Source organism: Heterocephalus glaber, unplaced genomic scaffold (assembly GCF_053883595.1).
Source record: "Heterocephalus glaber isolate CG9 unplaced genomic scaffold, H.glaber_assembly_v1.0 deba00001606, whole genome shotgun sequence".
Classification (NCBI taxonomy): Eukaryota; Metazoa; Chordata; class Mammalia; order Rodentia; family Bathyergidae; genus Heterocephalus; species Heterocephalus glaber.
Window position 1 is genome coordinate 5,841,488 of NW_028258377.1, and position 21,318 is coordinate 5,862,805.

Below are 21,318 nucleotides of genomic sequence, written 5' to 3' on the forward strand. Positions count from 1 at the left end.
TTCCCCTGCTGGGGATCTTCCCCAAAGAATTAAAAGAATCATACCACAGTGATATATGCTCACCCACGTTTATAGCAGCACAGTTTGTAATAGCTAAAATTTAGAAACAGCCCAATTGCCCATCAACTGGTGACTGGATAAAGAAAATGTGGTTTTTAAATAAAAGTGTGTACTACGTAGCCATAAAAAATGAGAAATTAGAGACATTTATATCTAAATGGATGCACACTGATGCCATACTCTTCAGTGAAATAAATAGAACACACGTGTAAATACCGAACAGTTTCTCTAGTGTGAGAAACTGAAAGTGTAAATAAGGACTAAAAGGTATAATAGATAATGTGAAATAGGAAGAAAAGGGGCAAAGGGGAAGGGGAAGTGGGAGGGGTAGGGGAAAGGAAAGAAGGGAATGGAATTAATACGAGAAAATGAAAAAATGGAAACAAAGTCTTTGTAAATAGGGAACGCAGGGGAATGGGGAAAAAAATAACAACCAAAAGAGATTATATAAAGGTGCAAATTTACAATGATGAATGTCATTATATTGTGTACCTAAAGGGTACCAATAAAATTGAAAAAAAAAGAAGTTTGTAACTGAAGGTCAACTATACTTGTAGTTTTTTTAAAAACTTAAAAATACTCAAATTACGCTCATCTTGTGTGTGTGTGTGTGTGTGTGTGTGCCTGTGCATGTGTGTGTACATGTGTGTAGGGTATGAGAAATTGTTATCAAAGCTGGACGTAGTGGGTCATGCTTGTAATCCCAGCACTTAGGAGGCTGAGGCAGGTATAGCAGATTCCAAGTTCCATGCCAGCGCAGGCTATATATTTGCAGTACAATTTCTTACCATATCTAATGTAGCCAGTACTTTTTAATTAGTAAAAAAGACAAAAATTATGGAAAGAACACAGTCTGTGGAATTCAACCCACCTGGCTTCAAACACTGGCCTGCAAAAACTTGTATGATTTTGCATGGGAAAAATCATGTCATCACTCCTGAGTTCAAACACTGCACATTACCCAAAAATGCCCTGTTTTCAGGACTAGCCTTTGATAAGCTCCTGAGAAGTAAGTTCTTACCTTTTGGAATGTTCTACCTGATAAGAGCATTTTTGTATTGGAGAGGTTGTGGGCTTTATTCTACAAGTTGAGAAGATAGTTAATGTTCATAATATAAGTTATGGTGAATACCTGCTTTTTCTCGGGGAGCGGGGGTGGTGTCTGCAGTTTACATAATCCTGGTCACTCAGGTACTATAAGCCTGACTGACTTCTAGTAAAAGTCCTGAACTCCCAAGCTAGAATGAGTTTCCGCAGATGGGAACACTTGATAGATACATCATTATATTTTTGGGAGAATTAAGCAAGTGCCATGTGACACCAGTGAGAAGAGACCTAAAATCTCACAATTTGTTTCCTCTGGACTTTTCACCATTTACTTTTCCTGATTTCAGTCTATATCTTCTCATTGTATTAAATTGTAACCATAAATATGCAACAGCTTCCGAGTCCTGTTAATTCTAGGAAATCAGAGAGATGGTCTTGGGAACTCTACAAATAAACCTTAAGAAAGTAACCACTTTTCTTTTTTTTTTTGGTACTGGGGATCGAACTTCGGTCCTTGCACTTGAGGCAGGCGGCAGAGCCACTAAGCTAAACCCCCGGCCCAGTAACCGCTTAAATTACATCTTGCATAGCTGTCACCAACTACTACATTTCCATTTCTATTTCCACCCCCACTCCCCAGCGGTAGCTTTCATGGACAGTGACTAGACCATTTACCACGCATATTGGCAAAATATTAATAGCAAAGGGAATAGCCATTAATAATTATAAAAGTAGCATGTAATCCTGTAACACCCTGGAATAGCACATGTAAATCAGAAATATCCCAGGAAAACTGAAGTAGACAGTTATCTTATTCATACATGATCCTATGGGGCAAGGAGCAAATCTAAACAACAGTCTTCTTCCTTAACTGCTCCAATCTTCAGCCAATTTACATAAATCATGACTCAAGTTTCCTTTCAAGGTAGGGGGATAAAACAGGTGAAACAATGTAGATATGTAACCATATAACAACAGTCAACAATGTCTTATCAGGGCTTGGGAAGCTGTCTGCAAAGAGCCATACAGACTAAAACAAAAGTAGCCACAGATAATCCATACACAAACGAGCATGGCTCTGTTTCAAAAACTATTTACAAAAATAGGAAGCAGGATGGATTTGACCTTCAGGCTGTAGTTAAACTCCTTAGGCCAAAGTCACTAGAAATGTATATGAGCCTGCTGTTGTCATATAGGTAGGTTTTCAAGCCAGGAATACTTTCTTTAATAGGTGCTATTAAAATTTTATATTTCCTCCAGAGTTAGCTTCATTAATTTGTCTTCCAAGGTACTTCTTAGAAGATGTCAAATTTATTTCAAAACAGATTTTTGAAATATGCTTTCTATATCCTTTTAAATTCTGTAAAATCTGTAGTAATGTCTCCTAGATCTTGATATTGTAATTTTAAAATGTATAATTGATATTGTGCAACAGGAAGAAAAGGTCTAAAGGTGCAGGAGAAGTGGGAGGGGTAGGGGAAAGGAAAAAAGGGAAAAGAAAAAATATGAGAAAAGGAAAAAAAATGGAAACAAAGTCTTTGCAAATAGGGAAGGGTGGAGGGGGTGAAGGGAGGGCAAGGGAAGGGGGAAAAAAAAAGAACCAAGATACTCATGTAATGGTACAAGATCCCAATGATGAATGTAACTGTATTTTATACTGAAAATGTACCAATAAACTTAATGGGAAAAAAAAAGAATTAATAAGTCTGTAGTTACCAAGAATGCATACAATTTTACCCATAATTTCATTTGTGGGAAGGTAAATTATTAAAATGATCAAGACTGGGGAATACATGCACTCCTGGAGGCTGGGGCAGGAGGGTCACTAGACCTTATGTCAAAGTTAAAAAAGCAAAGCAAAGCAAAACAAAGAAAAGAAAGGCGGGCTGGGGGATATAGCTCAGTGCAAAACTCATGGAATTCAGTGTGAGGGATGGGTGTGTTAGTGGGGCACATACAGGTGTGACATGAAACATGTATTTGGTTTTTCTAACTTGTCATGTTACACACCTCCTAGAACCCTTGGAATCTCTAAAGTGGTATGCATCTTTATATGCCAATAAGATGAGTAACGGCTGGGGACTCTAGATAGCCTCAGAATGAGGGCTGGTTGCCAGGAGAACCAACCTGATGATTAGAGGGTTGGAACTTTCAGTTCCACTCCACCCTCGAACCTCCAGGGAGGTTAAAGAAGTGAAATATTAGATTGATCATCAATGGCTAATGATTCAACCATGCCTACATTGGAAGTTTCTATAAAAAACTACTGCCCTATTGCTTATCTGTACTTTTTGTAATATCCTTTATAATAAATGAGTAAATGAAAGTCAAGTCTTTTCCTGAGTTGAGTTGTTTTAGCAAATTAATCTAATCTTACATGAGGGTCATGAGAATCTCAATTTATTGCTATTTGGTCAGAAGCACAGGTCACAAAAATCTACCTGTGACTGCAACTTATGTGGGAGGCACTCTTTTGGTACTAGACCCTCAATGTATGAGATCTGACACTATTTGGAGGTAGTCTGCGTCAGAATTGAATCACAGGACACCTGGTTGGGGTCTGCTGGAAAAGTGCTTGGTTTGTGAGGAAAACTCCCACATACATGGTGTGAGACATACTGTGATGAGTGACTGTATGAGTAGAGGGTAGAGGGAAGAGTATCTTTTTCCTTATCCTACAGGCTGGCCTCATGTGAGCTTTTAGTTTATTGTAATTTTGTGATAGAAACATCATTGAGCAGCTACCCTTACTCCCAATTTTATTTCTCCTGAAGGCCTCTGACATGGTCCCTAAAATTGTATTCATTCTGTCATTTTTTTGATACAATAGACTGATTCTCTTTATGAGGCCTAAATGGGATAATGCTACTTGAACAATGAGTTCAATACTAACAGTGAGTTAAGTAACTTCTTAGGGAAAATAAGAATGAGAATAAAAAGAAAACTTCTCCTTAAGAAGAAAATACTTTTAAAATAGTTTTAAACATCATATGAACACTAATTTATAAAATTATACTTACAATAAATAAAGCCATTTATGCCCTCCTCCCATAAATTCTTATTTAAATCTAACATACATATAGAAAAATCACTCAAATCGTAAGAATATATAACATGATAAATTTTCACAGAGTAAAAATATCTGTGTAATCAATGCCCAATTCAAGGTCATTATTTTTTATTTATTTGCAATGCTGAGGATCAAATGCAGGGCTTCACCCACTCTAGGTAAGTGCTCTACTACAGAGCTACACCCAGTCTTCAAATAAAGCTACAGAACATCAACAGTATTAGAGAAAGTCCGTCTCATTGTTCATCAGTCACTATCATTACAAAAGGCAAAGTATATGTTTTGCCTATTTCTGAATCATGTGTCACTGATGTTTTTATGGGATTCACCTGCATTATTACCTAATACAATAGCTCACTCATTCTCATGCATGCCACTGAATGAATATACTAAATGTGTTTATCCATACTTCCAGTGGTAGAAATTGGGCTGTTTCCAGTACGGGGCTACTGTAATTACTGTAATTAGTACTCTTAAGAACATTCTTATTCATGTCTTTTACAGAAAGCGTATACATATATCTATTGGATGTAAACCTACAGAGGAACTAATAAAGTGGAGAGTAATGTACTTTAATATGTAGAACAAATAAATTTTCAGTTATCATATAAATGTGTACTCATATACTTAACAGTGTATGAGAATCCTAGTAGTTCTACATGTTTGTCTCTACTTGTACTGTCAATCTTTTCATTTTAGCTATACTTTTTCTTATTGATATATAAGAATTTTTACATATTCTAGATAGCCCTATATTATACATACAACTTACAAATATCTTCTCCCACTCTGTGATTTGCCTTTTCATTCTCATAATAGTGTCCTCTGAAGTAGGCTAGTTTTTGTTTTTTTCTTAATATTTATTATTGTATTGTCCAATTTAAGAAACCTTTGCCTACAACAAAGTCAGAAAGATATTTTTCTCAGAAGAAAACAAAAGCTTTAATGGTTTATTTTTCATGTTTGTACCAAATCTAAGGGAACTGTCTTTTGTGTATGGCAAGGGATCTTAATTCTAAATCATTATTAGACTTACTAATCAGAACCATGTTTTCAGTACTTTTTTTTTATGCTTACTTTTACCACTTCTATCACTTTGCTTTTGCGTATATTGTAGCCATCTTTTTTAACCATCAAAAATTGACTGTCCTGGTGAAAATGCTGTTTAAATAGTTTCCCTTCATTTACATGTATGTACTAATACAAAATTAGTAGAACCTAGTGAATATGCAAGACTATGTTGGGAAAAAAATTCTTGAGAGCATGGGGTGTTGCCACTGGTGAATCACAAAACAGCAAAAAACAATCTCAGAACTGTAAAATGGTGATAAAAGTAGTTACTTTTCTAGATTATCACAAAGATTTAGCTGAACTATTTAGATAGAATGTTCATCTCAGTTCACAAAACACAGCACACAAATGGCAGTTAGTAGTGTGTATTTCACTATTCAAAATGACTAGTATGTAAACCTAAATTGTACCAATAAAATTAAAAATGATTTTAAAAAATGCAAAGGGCAACATGTACCTTTACAATGAAGAGATCTTGGGTTTACCAAACACAGAATGATATATAGTGAGCCCACTGGATCACATGTTATCTCCCGACACAGTTCAGCATAAAGTAAACAGCATCTTGTCCATATTCTAGCTAAAAATGTTTAACTGATAAGGCTTCTGTACCTAACTTCCAGTTCATTGGGAATACAGGCGAAAGTAAATAATATAAGATACACCATGAGAAAACCACCAGATACATCAGACCTACTCTCATCAAACAGTCAGTATTGTAGAAAACAAAGTCAGATACTAAAAAGATGACGATGACCAAAGAGATATAACCAAAAGCAACACATGAATCAAGACTGAATCGTGTATGGAAAAAGAAGTAGTTATGGAGGCAGTGGGATATTTTCTTACCAATAAAGAAATGAGTATGGTATGGACATCTGACTATATTGCACAACTGTTACTAACTCTCTTCTATGTGATGATGGCACTGCAGTTATGTAGGAGAATGTCAGCATTCTGAGATGCCTGCTGCAATACTTAGGGATAAAGGGTCAAAATGTCTACAACTTACTCTTAAAAAGTTTAGCAAAAACATGCTATACACCCACATATCCATATTCTCAAATATAAAAAGTAAATATAGCAAAATGCTAGTAAGCCTTGAATTGTGGTAGTGGATCCCTGGCTAATCACTGTCCTCTGTACTTCTCTGTATACTTAAAATTTTGGAATGAATAAATGTTGAAGAAAAAAATAAAAATTAAGATAGAAGCAGAACTAGTCTTAGCAGCATGCTCCAACTGCTAGACTTTGTGATTTGGTTGTTAACATAGAAAAATACTACCCATATTTAAGCCAGAATATCAACTACAAAAAAAGTGGGTATTAAAAAAAAAAGTGTCATAATAACATTTTTTTTTGGTACTGGAGATCGAACTTGGGACCCTTGCGCTTACGAGGCAGGCGGCAGCACCACTGAGCTAAATCCCTGGCCCAGCATGTTCTTAATTTATAAGAGAAATTCTTAAGATTTAAAGCACTCAAATACTAAGTTTGGCTTAAAAAATATCAAAGACCCTCTTCAAAAAAAACCTTTGCATTGTCTTTTGATTTAGCAACAATTTCTAACCTGGGGACAAACAACAATCTACTACTGTATGATAATTTCACAAGGAGAAAGAAAAAAGGGTTAAAATCAAAAGTGATACAGTAAATAGCACCCTCTTGTGTTTCACCTAAAAAATGATACAGACCTTACAGTTGTTAATATAACAGAGTATCCATCAAGTAGTCAGCTACTCAAGTGACAGAGATATAAAATAAAAAGACTCTCTGGCCTCAAGAAATTTAAAGGCTAAAGTGAGAGAAATTGCTTTTAACTTACAGAAAGAATCATGTAAGTTTTCTTTCATTTTAACAGATGCCAAAATACTCCAAAAACAAATATAAAAGACAGAAAAATGCCACACCGATACATAATCAGGATTCCCTTTTCCTGCACTATCAACAGAACTTCCCTGTGTTTCCTTTAGCTTTAATGAAAAATCTGTATGCCCAGGCCACAAATGGTAACAGGAATCTACTATGAGATAGCTTAGTACCTAGGAATACTAAGTAGTCACACATGGCTTAATGTTCAAAGGATATGTCCTGAGAAATGCATCATTAGATGATTTTGTCACTGTGCTAACATCACACAGTGCACTTATACAAACCTGAAATGCACAACCTACTTAGGCTCATGGTACGTATGGCAGAGCCTACTGGTCTTAGGGCTATGATGAGCAAAAAACACAACATTAAATCAAGCGTAAGAGAAAATGAAATCAAGAGACATGGTGAGCATGAGGTGTATGAGGCTGCTGCCAGTGTAGCACAGCATACTGTTTTATAGTAAACTCCTTTTTTAAAAAGTAGGTATATACTCTAAGAAAACAATAAAAAATACAGTATGACCCGTACATACAGTAAAAGAGGGACCGGGGATTTAGCTCAGTGGTTCTGCCGCCTGCCTCAAAAGTGCAAGGTCCCGGAGTTCAATGTCCAGTACCAAAAAAAAAATACAGTAAATACTTAGGCCAGTTTAGTTTCTTATCAATATTCAGCTACTGTGTATTGTACATAGTTGTATGTCCTACATCCTAGCAACACAGTTTAAGTTCATCACACCAGTATCAGTACAAACGCATCAGTCATGTGTTAACAACAGAACAGCTATAACTTCCTAGGTGTTAGGGTTTTTTAGCTTCTTTATATTCTTGTGGGACCACTGTCCTGTACACAGTGACAACATTAAGTGACACATGTAAATTCCAGATGTGCCTCTAACTCTGAGACTATCTAGGGAAGATTATTTAAATCTAAGCCTCAGATTCTTTAAGGGGGGCAGTGCTAAACATGTTACAAGACAGGAAATGTCTTCAGTACAAGAACTGGAGGCACGTTTAAGAATACAGTAATATCCCTGCTATTAGCATTCCTGCCATCAGTGTGTTAGGAAAAAAATAATCTCAGGATTTGGCCACAGCCTATAAATTGATGGATAACCTCAGAAAGTGGGGGAAAAAAATGGTTACTTTATTAGTGATTTCTAATCCAGGAAAATTTAAAGTAATAGAAATGAGGAAGTAAGCTGATAGTATTAATATTTTCATGTTAAGTCGAGAAATAATCTGTATACTGGGTATTGAAATAGTTAAAGCTTTAAAATTTCAGCATAGAATATCTTATAGTTTTTCTTTTTTTCCTTAATGGTACTAGGAATTGAACCCAGGGCCTTCACACTGAACTATATGATGGACACTTTTTTTTGAGGCCTTGCACTTACATGACTTAATATGACATGTGTGTTAAATTTAGAAAAGCAATGTTTTGACTTATAAGAAATAAATCAAACATTAAAAATGAAAGTAGCCTCTGAGTAATTTCTTAGTAAGCACAAAAGCTACTCATGAGAACATTTTATAAAACCTGTACTGACACATTTTGTTAGAACTTCCCAGTAAAAGTTTATTGTTAAAATGGTATTTGGCCTTCAAAGAAATGTTTTTATCTATAATTGAGTATACTACAATTGTTATTTTGAACACTGATTTAAAACAAAATGTATAAAAATATTAGAACACTTTTCCTTAAATTAGAATTTCAACTAATAAATACAGAAGGCATGATGGAAAAAAAAATGCTGTTTCAGACAAAAATCACCAATAAGTACTAAAATTAATGAACAAATATATGATTAGAAAAAATATTTATAAAGCCTTAAGATATTTCTCATAACATAGTTATTAGCACAAAAGGAAAACAGAACTTTACAAATTTTAAACAAAGTCTACATTAGAGATTGGACAACAGTATTGTTATCAATATGAATTTCCTGTTGCTAATAATTACAATGTACTTATAGAAGATGTTAAACTTGAAGAGGTTGGGTGGATATACATGATAAGCGAGAATTCTTTGTCCTGTTTGTCACTTTTCTTTTTTCAGCCCAGGCTGGCCTCAAACTCGTGGTGATCCTCCTGCCTCAGCCTCCCATGTGCTGGGATTACAGGTATGTGCTACCATGCTTGGCTTATGTTTGCCATTCTCTTGAAAGTCTGAAATAATTTCAATATTTCTTAATGTTTAAAAAATTCTAAAAATATTTCTTTTAGTTAAGCTCAAGGGCACTCTATTCCTTGATGTTCAATACTTCCCTTAAAACCAACTATGCTACAAATAGGAAATATTTGGAAATAACAAGGAAATAACAAATTTACCTTAAATCAAAGGAAAACACAAACATTAGCTGAATTTTCTCCCCCAGTCATATATCACAGAAGAGAAAATAAATTTTAAGTGGCTTCCAGCTCCAATATTGATTCTAAGTACTCGAGTTCCAAAATCACTATGAAGTAATAACATGTCTATTATATTCTAGGCCTTATGCTGGCTGCTTATATTATTAACTAATTCTTACAAAAATGTTGACAAGGTAGGTATCAATATCTGTACTGAAATAAGAAAACTGGGGAAAGATAAGGGTAAGTAATTTGCAAAGTTATATAACTGTTAAATTACAGAGCTAAGATTCATTTAACTGTAAATACCAACTTGATTCCATGATGCCTCTCAAGTGGACTGGTGACAATGGCAACAAAATACTAAGTAAAGTAGGTATCACCAAATCTGATACCAGGATTTATTATGAACAAGCAGCAATGTAAAAAACAGAAGTGGTTATTATATTTCAAATTACTGGAAGTTAGATTTATTAATCATGAAAACAAGATGAGAAAAGAATGTTAGAAATCCTGAGCAACTCTAATAGTCTCTAATTCAAATTAGTTGTAGAAATATTTTTCTGGTTTCCCAGAAAAATGAGAAAAAAATCTTACTGAGAATAAAAAGTTTTATGACTACTGGTAATAGAGTATGGTGTAGGAGGCAACATTTTTCTAAAATGATTCTGAGTATTCACTCTTTGCCTATACAGTAAACCCACTGGGTCAGGGCTCCCTCTTTTTTTCCAGCAGGGGAAACTGTACCAGAACTTGTTTCCATAGAACCAGAGATTTATTTCCCCTCAATGGAGTACTACAACTTCACAAAATTCCCTAGTATGGCTGGCTTTCCAAGACAATCTATAAGAACAGGTGGCATCTAAATCTAGATAGCCTCAACCTTAAATAGCAAGGAAGCTTTTGAGCCAATTCTCATAATAAAAGAGAACAATGATGGAGTGGGACTGCCTCCTTTGGCACTCCACTGTATTTTCCATAGGTCAGCAGTACCTACCTCACCACAATTTGCTATGTGATAAAGAGAAACATTCAGGGCATCTTTTTTTTTCATTTAAGTACTCCTGTCTTACAAGTTTTCCCAATTAAGCCTACTTTGTATCACATAAATGTGTCACCACACAAAATACATCTCAAGCCATCGTACAACATACAGAATAATAAGATTAACAAATGTTACTAAAAATAAGTTAAATAAATAAAAGGATTTCTCTAATTTAGTTTGTATACTAATGAAATAATACTTTATATGACTTTTTTTAATAAATACATGGTTTAATAAAAATGTGAGCTAAAACCCAGACCAGGACATGTTAATCATTTAGTCATAGGTGTCACATACAGTGTCTTTTTAAAATGCTCATTATCTATGGGTTGGTATCCCCATTTTATTAGAATGAAAGAGGAAAATTAAGAGTGAAAGAGCTTAAATAACTTATCCAAAGTTGTATAGAGCAGTGTCTGAACAGTTTTAACTACAAGATACTAGATTGCTTTAAATTTATCTAACCACATCATGAGATCTATAGGCAGCATGCTTGAAAGAGCACAATTCAAGGGTGAAAATTTTATGTCTATAAAGAATAAAGAACTTGATCAAAATAACACTAAATACACGTAGAAGTCGTAAGTAACAGTTTCATAAAGGCTTGTCTAACAGTACTGTAATAATGACAACTACTATAATAGAGCTTTAGTGTAAATAAATATTCTAACACTGCAGTCAAAACATCTCTTTCTAAACCTAAAGAAAAGTTTAGCTATTCTCTCTCTCTTTTTTTTTTTTACTACAAATGAACAAGACTGATGTTGTGGTAACTGTTACATATGGTACAGAAAGTTGTAACAGGACTTTGGAATTATTCAGTGAACTTTTATGTCTCCATCATCATCATAGCACCATAAACTAATTGAAGACAATATGAGTGCTTATAAATAAACAACCTAATGTTAATATTTAATGAACTTGTACCCTTAGTCTGTAAATATTTTATCACCTCTGGTGATGACATGCCACAACAGAAAGCCAGCTATTAGCTGAAATTTGTTTACGTGGCACTCACTATCACACCAAAATAGTACCTATCCGGACTAAAACACGACTGTCCTTTTTTATAACTTATGAAGAATTTTTTTAAAAAAGCAAACAACTGATTATTTAAGTCAGTGACATAGTAGTATAAGTTTTACATAAGATATAAGCTCAAACCTGGGACCACATTTGCATAATTTAAAAGTAGTAAAATTTTGCATAACAATATATGCTTTTAGCTGTGTGCAGTGGCGCACGCCCATAATCCTACCACTGAGTCTGAGGCAGAAGGATCACAAGTTCGAATCCAGCCTGGGTAATCTAGCGAGATCCTGTCTCAAAAAATAAAAAGGATTATGTATGATGTAACTCAGTGTTAGTACCCCTGGGTTTGATCCCTAGTACTGCAATTAATCAATAAATACAGAATAAATAAATACTATTGAGATAGGCATGGCTTACACTGATGGGGAAAAGAGGTGTGGCGGGATCCCAGAATCTACACAACACCTCTTCTCCAGACCCTGTATGTAAAGCTCTCCCAGGTTACCACAAAATATTGACAGCATATAAGGACACAGATGGCGTAAAGATCTTGCTATTATATTTCTTTATGATAGTTCACCCTATGTCTCCTAGACCCAGGGTGTACTTTTATTTCTGTTTTTAATTTTTTCTCTCTTGTTCAGCTCAAATTCACTCTGCAGAGCCAGTTTCTCCCTCACCCTTCACTTTTCAAATAAACTTTGTCAAATAAACTTTCAGCTTGTCTTGTTCAATTGTTCCAGACGATTAGAGACATGGCAGTGTTTAAAAGGAGAGCCATTTCTAAAGGGAGCTACCCAATAACATTTTGGCATAGCCAACCAGGAGTAATGCTCAAGTACCAGAAGACTAAGGTAAGGCCCATGTTTGGCACATTTTTTTTCTCTCTGTGAGGCGTTTTCTTCTCTCCTTCAACCCTCTCCCCTGGGCTGGGAATGCAGGGGACTCTTCTTATGGCATGCAGGGAAGTATTTGTTGCTTTTCTGGGGGAAAGTTTTTAGGTTTTGTTTTTCTTCCAGCCTCTTTTCTTCATTTGCACTGACTCTGCAGGTATACCTTGTTGTCCACACATTTGTTTGTTGCACTTTGCTATCCTTTTTGGGAAAATAGCCCAGTCTCTGCTTATTTTAGTTTATGAATGGCCTTTCTCTATCAGATTTATGTTTTGGCTCCAGGTGCTGCCATACTGGCTTGCCACGTGGCCGCCACCACCATTCTGTCTTGTTATACGACTGTTATGTAGGCTTGTGTTACCATCCTTGTCTTTTTGTTTTTTTTCTGTAACTGGACTTATGAGCTAATAAGCCTCTCCTTTTAGAGAACCTGTGGGCTTGTGGATAACAAGAGGAAGGAATCTCTTTTCTTTCTTCCCCACAAAAAAACAAATGTGTGTGGTCACTGAACTGAGCACCTCTGGAGAAGGCGAAAACAGGGCGGTGATGGGAGGAGCAGGTGGGAGATGCCAACTGCACCAGAGGACCAAGAGGACTGTTCCTGCCAGGAGGTGACAGTCTCACTGTGGCTCCCGCGGGGGTTCAGATGGAGAGAAAAATGTGTACATTTAAAAAAATGCCCAAGGCTTTTGGTGGGGTTTGGGGGCCAGGTGAGCCAAGTCTCGCTTGGGGAAGGCCAGACCGAGCAAGTTGAACCCCGGGAAGGATAAACGGAGTGGGCTTAACAGGCCACACTGAAGAAGCACACTGCACCCAGGTCCCCTGGCAGCCTGCTGAGCGTGCTGAGCTGGACATGCTGGGCTGCCCAGGTAGCAAGGCACCTTTGGATTCGTGTGGTGCTCCCACCCAATGCTTGTATCCCACAGCTTCCACCTCTCGGCAGGTCTCCCCTCTGAGCTTGCCTAAGGCTATGATCTCTGGGCTACATTTCTTCCCTGTTTAAATGCAGATATGTTAAAGACAAGCCTGACAGCCTGAGCAAAACTGCATTCAAAACCTAACTAAAGTAACTCTGGGTTTACAAAAGCAGAACTGTCCCCGTCCCCATTCTTACACTTCTTTCCTATTGGAATAAATCCAAGAATTTTTTCCCCCAATATGATCGCACTCTGCTGAAGAGCCATTTGAGTGGTTCAACTAGGTGGTTAAGGGAACTTTGCTTGGGGAAGTTCCAACCTTACTTCACATAAGTTAAACTACTAGATAAGGCCAGCAAATGGCTTTAACCTCCTTCTTCCTAATGAGCCATTGGCCCCAATATGGAGAAAACAGCCCTCAGGGGGCCTTTCTTCTGTCCCTAAGGTCCACACAGAAATATGTCTGGTCTAATAAGAGTCTCACAAGGGGCACTTTGTGAACCCACAGGCCTCCTCCTTCTGAACAGGATGACAGCTTTTAAGTCCAGACTAGCTGTCTTCTCTCTACAGGCCCCAAGAAGAACCAACAAGAAACTGCTTGGATCTCACCATCATGCAGATTCCACCAACTACTTCACTAGGGCATAATCCTTGATGAATAGGAAAGGTTTGATCCTGACAATTTAAAATAGAAACAGCTTATCTACTGTTGCAATACGGTTTGGGTCCAGAATGAACTAGAAGGTGGCAAAAGATGGGTAAGGAACGGTACTTTACATAACTATTCTCCAGTTACAGTATTTCTGCTTAAAACATCAAAGGTGGAATGAAGTGCCCATGTACAGGCTTTTGTTACTCTATCAATATAAATGCTAAAAAACTAGGAAGATCTTGCCCTGGAATCCCTATTTGTCTCTCAGGGAGATGTGGGTCTCTCTGATCTGTTTGATGATACTGGGAGGGCTCTTCCACCTCTTTTTTTAGTCCCGAGGTCAATAACACAGGCCCCCTTTTCAGTTACAGGTGTATAAGAGGCTAGGAACTATGAAAATGAGCAATGTGCTTTAAAAAGGGAAAGAAACTATCCTGGAAAGGTTATTCTCTGTTCAACAGAACCAGACTGGGACTATGATACTAGTGGGGGACTAAGAATGATGTCTGATTTATTAGCTGGTCTTACCATGGAGATAAAAAGGTATGTTGAGTCTTTCGTAAATACACTAATGAGGAGAGGTGAGGATGGTGCAGTACCTCTGCCTCGTTAAGGAGGCTGTCATTCCAATCCATCCTCTAGTGGCAGATCCATATACAATTCTCTCCCAAATTCCAAGGGGCATTAACTATTTCTCAGTCTTAGATTTAAAAGACATGTTTTTTTTTATCTTCCTACATCTAGACTCTCAATTTTTTTTAAATTCTTAATTAAAATCAAAATGGATCAAATATTTAAATATTAAAATAGAAACAATTTGCTGGAAGGTAATAGGTAAAACTCTTAAAGTCACAGGCACATGCAAGGACTTTTCAAACTGATGGAGACCACCTTGAGAGAGCTACAAATTCATAAATTAGCTTTTCATATTAAAAGTCTGAGTCTGCCTATTGACCCACAATGGCTTGCCTAAAGAGCCAGCAGTTGGTATGCAGGAATGGAATAATTTCCCACACCACTGGTTATAGTGGAGGTCTCCATGACCTGTAACACTGTGACATCTTAGATGGCAAGACAATAGTGCAGCCACAGGCAGCATGACTCGTAAAGAATACAGCAAACTCCTACAGAGGCAAAAATTAAGCCATGGGAAGAAACAAATTTCCCATTAATCAATAATCTGTTCCTATTAGAATATCTTGTTCCCTTGTTGCTTGGACCCTGCTTGCATCAGTGCTCTCCATCTCACTGTTCCCTGCAGCACCCCTTACCCTTTCTGGAAGCTGCATGTTCAATAAATACTGCCAAACTCCAGGAGATGGCGTCTTAGCCAGATAAGAACTTTGACCTTCCTGGACCCCCATTTATGCTTTAAGATCTTGTCTTGTGTTTTTTTTTTAAAACCTTGGTCAGGTGATTGGGGGTGTGATCAGCCTCCAATACTGAAGAGAACTCCAATTCCACTAGAAGTAACATCAAGAATCAACAAATGGAATTATATCAAATTAAAAAGCTTCTGCACAGCAAAGGAAACAACCAACGGGTGGACACAAAACCTATAGAATGGGAAAAATATTTTTTGCCAGCTACACCTTGGAAAGAGTAATATATAGAATATATTAAACTCAAAAAACTCACACTCCTCCAAAATAAAAGACTCAAACAAAAAAAGGGGCAACTTAAATAGACACTTCTCAAAAGAAATACAAATGATCAATAAATACATGAAAAAATGTTCAACATCAATGTCCATTAGATAAATGCAAAAGTTGTTTTTTTTTTTGAGACAGGGTCTCTCTATGTAGTTCAGGCTGGCCTTGAACTCACTGCCTCAGGCTCCCCAATGCTGGTATTTCAGGCATGCACTACCACACCTAGCTTAGATAAATTCAAATTAAAAGAACACTGGGAGTACATCTCACTCCAGAAAAAATGGCTAGCATTAAGATATCAAGTAACAAATATTAGTGAGGCTGTGGGGAAAACGGATCCTTATACATCATTGGTAGGACTGTAAACTAGTACAACCACTGAAGAAATCAGTATGTAAATTCCTCAAAAAACTAAAACTAGAAATTCTATGACCTAGCTATTCTCCTCCTAGATATCTTCCCAAAAGAGTTAAAGACATCATATTACAGTGATACATGTATACCCATGTTTATAGTGTGGGACTGCATGATTCCAAAATCATTTATTCCCCTAGCCTCTACTGTACTTGTAAATTAATGGTTAAAATGTGCTTGTTAGTTCTGGGATAATAGAATCTGTAACGAAACAAAGTTCCTCAGTAAAATTACTCAACCCCTTGTTTGTCCAGAGAACAAATGTTCCCGGGCCCACTACCTGTAGAACAATCCATCAATGTGTCTGCTGACCATCAGTACGTGACGGTCGTGAGCATTAGTGTGTATGTCTGCTGACCATCAGTACGTGACAGTCAACCACTAACCTTTGTTTCTTTTTTCGTAAATCTACATGTTAACCTCCCCCTCAACCCCCTATGAAACAGCCTCGGACTCTAAGCCAGTTGCCTCTCGAAGCTATTTTGCTTTGGGAGTGGCGTCTGGCCAGACTAATAAAGGTCTGTTTTATTTTCCAACTTGTCCGGTGTGTTCCTTCCCAGGTGTTCGTCACTGCAGTCAGCTCCTCAGAGTGTTTGGTAAGGCCCTCGGTCTTACATTTTGGAGGCCCCAGCGAGATCCCCGGGTAAGGAACCCTAGTTCGCTTGTCCGGTGTGTTCCTTCCCGGGTGTTCATCGCTGCAGTCAGCTCCTCGGAGCATTTGGTAAGGCCCTCAGTCTTACAATAGCAACACAACTCATAATAGCTAAATATTAGAAGCACCCTATATGTCCATCCACAGATGAATGGATAAAGAAAATGTGGTATTAATACATATTGGGCTACTACTCTCCCATAAATAAGGCCAAATTTGTGCCATCTGTACGAAAATGGATGTACCTGAAACCATAATGTTAAGTGAAACAAATCAAACCACAAGCTTAAATATCCCATAGTTCCTCTTATATGAGAAGCCCAAAATACAGATGAATTAAAAAGCAAAATAAGACATTACCGGTAATAGAAGACAAATGTTTTATAAATGGGAAGGAACCAGGAGATGGACAGTGGAGAGAGGAGGGAAAGGAGGAGAGGACAGAAAAATAGTTAAGATGTGTTACATACAGTACCCATACAAGCTCCCCATGATGAATGTAATCATTATGCCTATAATGTTATCCCTATGTATACATATGTACTAATAAATATTTTTTTATAAAGAATGAACTATTCCATACAAGTAAAAAAAAACCCTTAGATACCACATTCATACCCCTATATTTTTGCACTATCTAGAAAGATAAAGAAACATAGGTTTCATGTATTCATGATACTGTATTCTCAATCCAATAAAATTATTTGCAGCAACATTTTCTGTGAGTTAATTTTTAAACATTTTATAGAAGATGTTATGTACAAAATACAAAAATTCTAAGTGTATTCAGAGCTTCATGATTTTCATAAATTAAACATACTGTTGTAACTAGCATTGAGATTTTTAAAATGTTATTGCTCGCATGTAGCAACTACTATAATTCCTTTGTAACTCTGCAAATTAATCTGTGGGCTTGCTTGCCAGTTATTTTACATAGAATGCTAAATATGAGGCCTTAAATTCATTCATTCATTCATCCATTCAGTGATCTGTTCAAGACTTACGATATATCAGAAGCCATTCTCCACAGAGGCTAATCAGTAAACAAAATAATAATCCTGGCCCTCACAGTTACAGTGGAAGCTTGGTATGAATTTAATTCTTTTCACAATCACTTCTCAGCCTTATGGCTAAGATCAAGTGTAATTCTTTCCATGATTCTGGATGCAAACCGAATCAAATTTCTCCATAAGGTTCAATGTCACCTAATGTGGAGTTCAAGAATAAAAGCAAAATCTTACAGCATGCTTCTGTTCACAAATCAAATTGTTTTGTAACAGAAAACATTTGTGAACCAAAGTACCACTGCTAGGAGATGACAGTACACACAACAAAGTAGGTCACCTATATAGTGTACTAGATGGTGATAGGTGCTTAAAAAAAACAATAAAACAGGAAAGGAGTTAGAAAATATAGACAGAAAAAGTTTTAGAATGGCCACAAAATATCACATTGAGAAGGCAACACCTGAATCAAAATCTGAAAAAATGAATGAACCAGCCACGAACTATCAAATGGAAGAACATTTTAAGTGTAAAGTTCAGAAAGTAAAAGGCTCTGAGATAGAAGCATGCTTGGTATTTCTAAGGAACAGCAAGGAAGCTAAGCAAGCAAAGGGAAAAGGAGTAGAGATGAAGTTAGATAAGTAATAGGAGAAAGAAGTTAGCTCATGTGAGACCTCCAGGATACCTTGAAAAGAATTTGGCTCTTATTCTGAATGCAAAGTGAAGTCACTGAAGACTGTGAAATGGAAGAATGTAAGATATAGGATATTTCAACAGTATCACTCTGTCTGTTGCACTGAGTAAAAATCAGAAAAAAAACAAAACCAAAAAATTAACAAAAACAGTGGAAGCAGGAAGCCAATAATGCAGGCAAAAACTACAGTGGTTTAGACCAAGGTGGTAATAGTAGAGAGGGTAATAAGTGGTCAGATTCTGTAGATCCAATAGGATTTACTGAAGAAGCATATAGCAGATGGGGAGGGGCAGTTAAAAAATGAGAATGAAAGATAAATACCTATGTATCTGGCTGATTCAACTGGAAAAACAAAGTTGTTATTAACTGATAAGGGGAAACTGAAGTACAAATTTCTGATGGACCTTAGCTGAGGACACATTAAGTTTGAGATCTTTGTAAGATACCAAGTGGAGATGTCCAGTGGGCAGTTGAGTAGGCAGCTTCATAATCAAGACAGGAATTAAAAGGTAAGGTCTGGATTGAAGATTCAAATTTTGGTGCCCATATATATATGTGTGTGTGTGTATATATATATATATATATATACACACACATATATATATATATGTATACATATATATATATATATAATATTAGAATAAAAATCACCTAGAATAGAGCCAAAAAAGAAAAGAAATTGGAAGATGGAACCCCAGGGCATAATCAACATTTGGAGGTAGGAGGAATAAAGAAACCAAAATGAAGTAACTAAAGGATGGGATTAAAAACCAGAGAGGTAAATTGTTCTAGAAACCAAGGAAAGAAAATATTTCATGAAGAAGGATGATCAACAATCTGAATCAAATGCTTGCTTTACTGGCACATATACTAAAATAAAGGACCACTGATGAGAACCCTTGGATTCAGCAATGCTGCTAAGAATAATTCAGAAGACAGAGGAAAAATAATAATACAAAAGGGGAGAATTGCTAGAGCAGTAAAGAAGTGAAAATAATTTAGGTTTGGCCTTAGTTAGGAGCATGGTGACACTCACAAAAGACAGAGCACAATACAAGGGCACAGATGTAGGTAGCTAGGTAGATAGTGGGAATATGTGGAAGTTCTCTGTAATATACGAAGGAATGTGTTGAAGTCCTACAGATTTGAGGAAAGAGAACAATGTATCTGTAAGTCATCTAGGAGTATGAGACAGTAAAGGACAAAGAACATAAAACTTGATTACTGATTAGCATTAAAGATTCAATGACATTAAGGACTGTTATTAGTCACCAATGCACTGCTGAGACAAAATCTGTCATACATAACAGAGGAAAGAACTATAGTTTACTTTGGTTCAGTTTCATAGGTTTCAGTCTATAATTGGCTACAAAGCAGAAACACTATGGTGGAAGGGCATAGCAGAGAAAAGCTCCTTATGTCTTGGCAACCAGGAACCAGAGTGACATGGAAAAGAACCCAAGAAAAGGTAATACACTTCAAAGGTACCATACTAAGTGACCACTTTCTCCAACTACACCTTTCCTCTTAAGAGCAAATTCATCTACAAATTTATGAATGTGTTAATCTACTGATGAGGTTAGTGCCCTCACAATCCAATCATCTCTCTAGGTGTCTCTTAATCTAGTCAAGTTGACAATCAAAATTGGCCATCACAGGGAATCATGAATTTTAAGTGAGACCAGTAAGTGTTTTTTCTTCTGGGTATTTTCAGACATATGAGTATAGACAAGGAGTTAAGCGAACAGAATGATATGATTATCCCGACTGACCAAGGAATTTAAGTTGAATAAGGAAAGGCAAGACATCAGTAGGAGCAAGGAGAGTGAAAAAATGATAAATTTACAAAACTGAGAGACCCAAAGTCTGTTGGAATGATAAAAATAGGAACATGAAAAGATAAGAGGTAGTTGATGGAAGAAACTGTGAAATTGAGATAAAGAATTCATTGTAGTTTGGATAAAAATGAGGTCCAGAAATTAGTAAGATGAGGTAAAAGGCAAAATTCATTGAGGAGTTTCAGGTTTCAAGACACCGGTTTACTGGAAGAATTATCCACATGCACACTGAAATCACCAAGAATTATAATATAAGGAGTACTGGAGGAAATATTTGTGAACTAAGAAACACGATCTTTTAAGAGACAATTCTCTATAGGTTTCAGGTTTCTGTACACATTTTGAGGAGGAGTTACTCATTGTTTCTATTCTGGACTGTCTTTTCAAGTTTGCTTGAAACAAACACCCTTGGAAAATAGTATCTTCTTTCAAAGAAAAAGGTTTACCTTCTGCCTTAGAAGAGATAACCTCTTCCTTCCAAACAAGGGAAGACATTCTTCCTGTTCATTATAAAAGACTGCAGTTGCCTAAGCTTGGGGTTCCTCACTTGTAGTTCAATCAACTGAGATCAAATTTCACCTGGCCTTCTTATTACCCTTTTCACAACTGAAGAACCAGTGCAAGCAAATGCTGTTATTTTTGTTTTCTTTTTTTTTCCTGGATAATGTTAGTAATGAAGTCCACTGTTTCTAGCCTAGAAGTCTTCTTCTTGTGCCAGCATCCATCAAACTGTGGTCGGTTAACTTGTCAGCTTACAAGGAGAATAAAATCAGATCCTTGACAGCTGTTGACAAAATCTCCAATGAATGGGAGGTAGAAAGAAATGACTGCAACCAAATGGGTAGGATGTGGAATAATTTGATAACATGAGATAAAATCTGGAAATGTTTTAGAACAGAGAATGTTCTGGAAGAAGCAAGCAAACAAGTCCCAGTGTCAAGGATATGAAAAAAGCAAGAAAGAAACAGACACTTGAGGTGGTTGAAGGTAGTGTAATAAAGGAAGCAAGACTCAATACAGGAAAAGGTGAAGTAATATTAACAGAAGAGGTTAA

At 36.5% G+C, this 21,318-nt stretch overlaps 1 protein-coding gene across 4 annotated transcripts in view; it reads right to left on the reverse strand.

The window, feature by feature from the left end:
- Positions 1–21,318, reverse strand: part of Ap3s1 (adaptor related protein complex 3 subunit sigma 1) — a 66,104-nt gene that overhangs the window by 20,002 nt on the left and 24,784 nt on the right. The window lies entirely within an intron of this gene.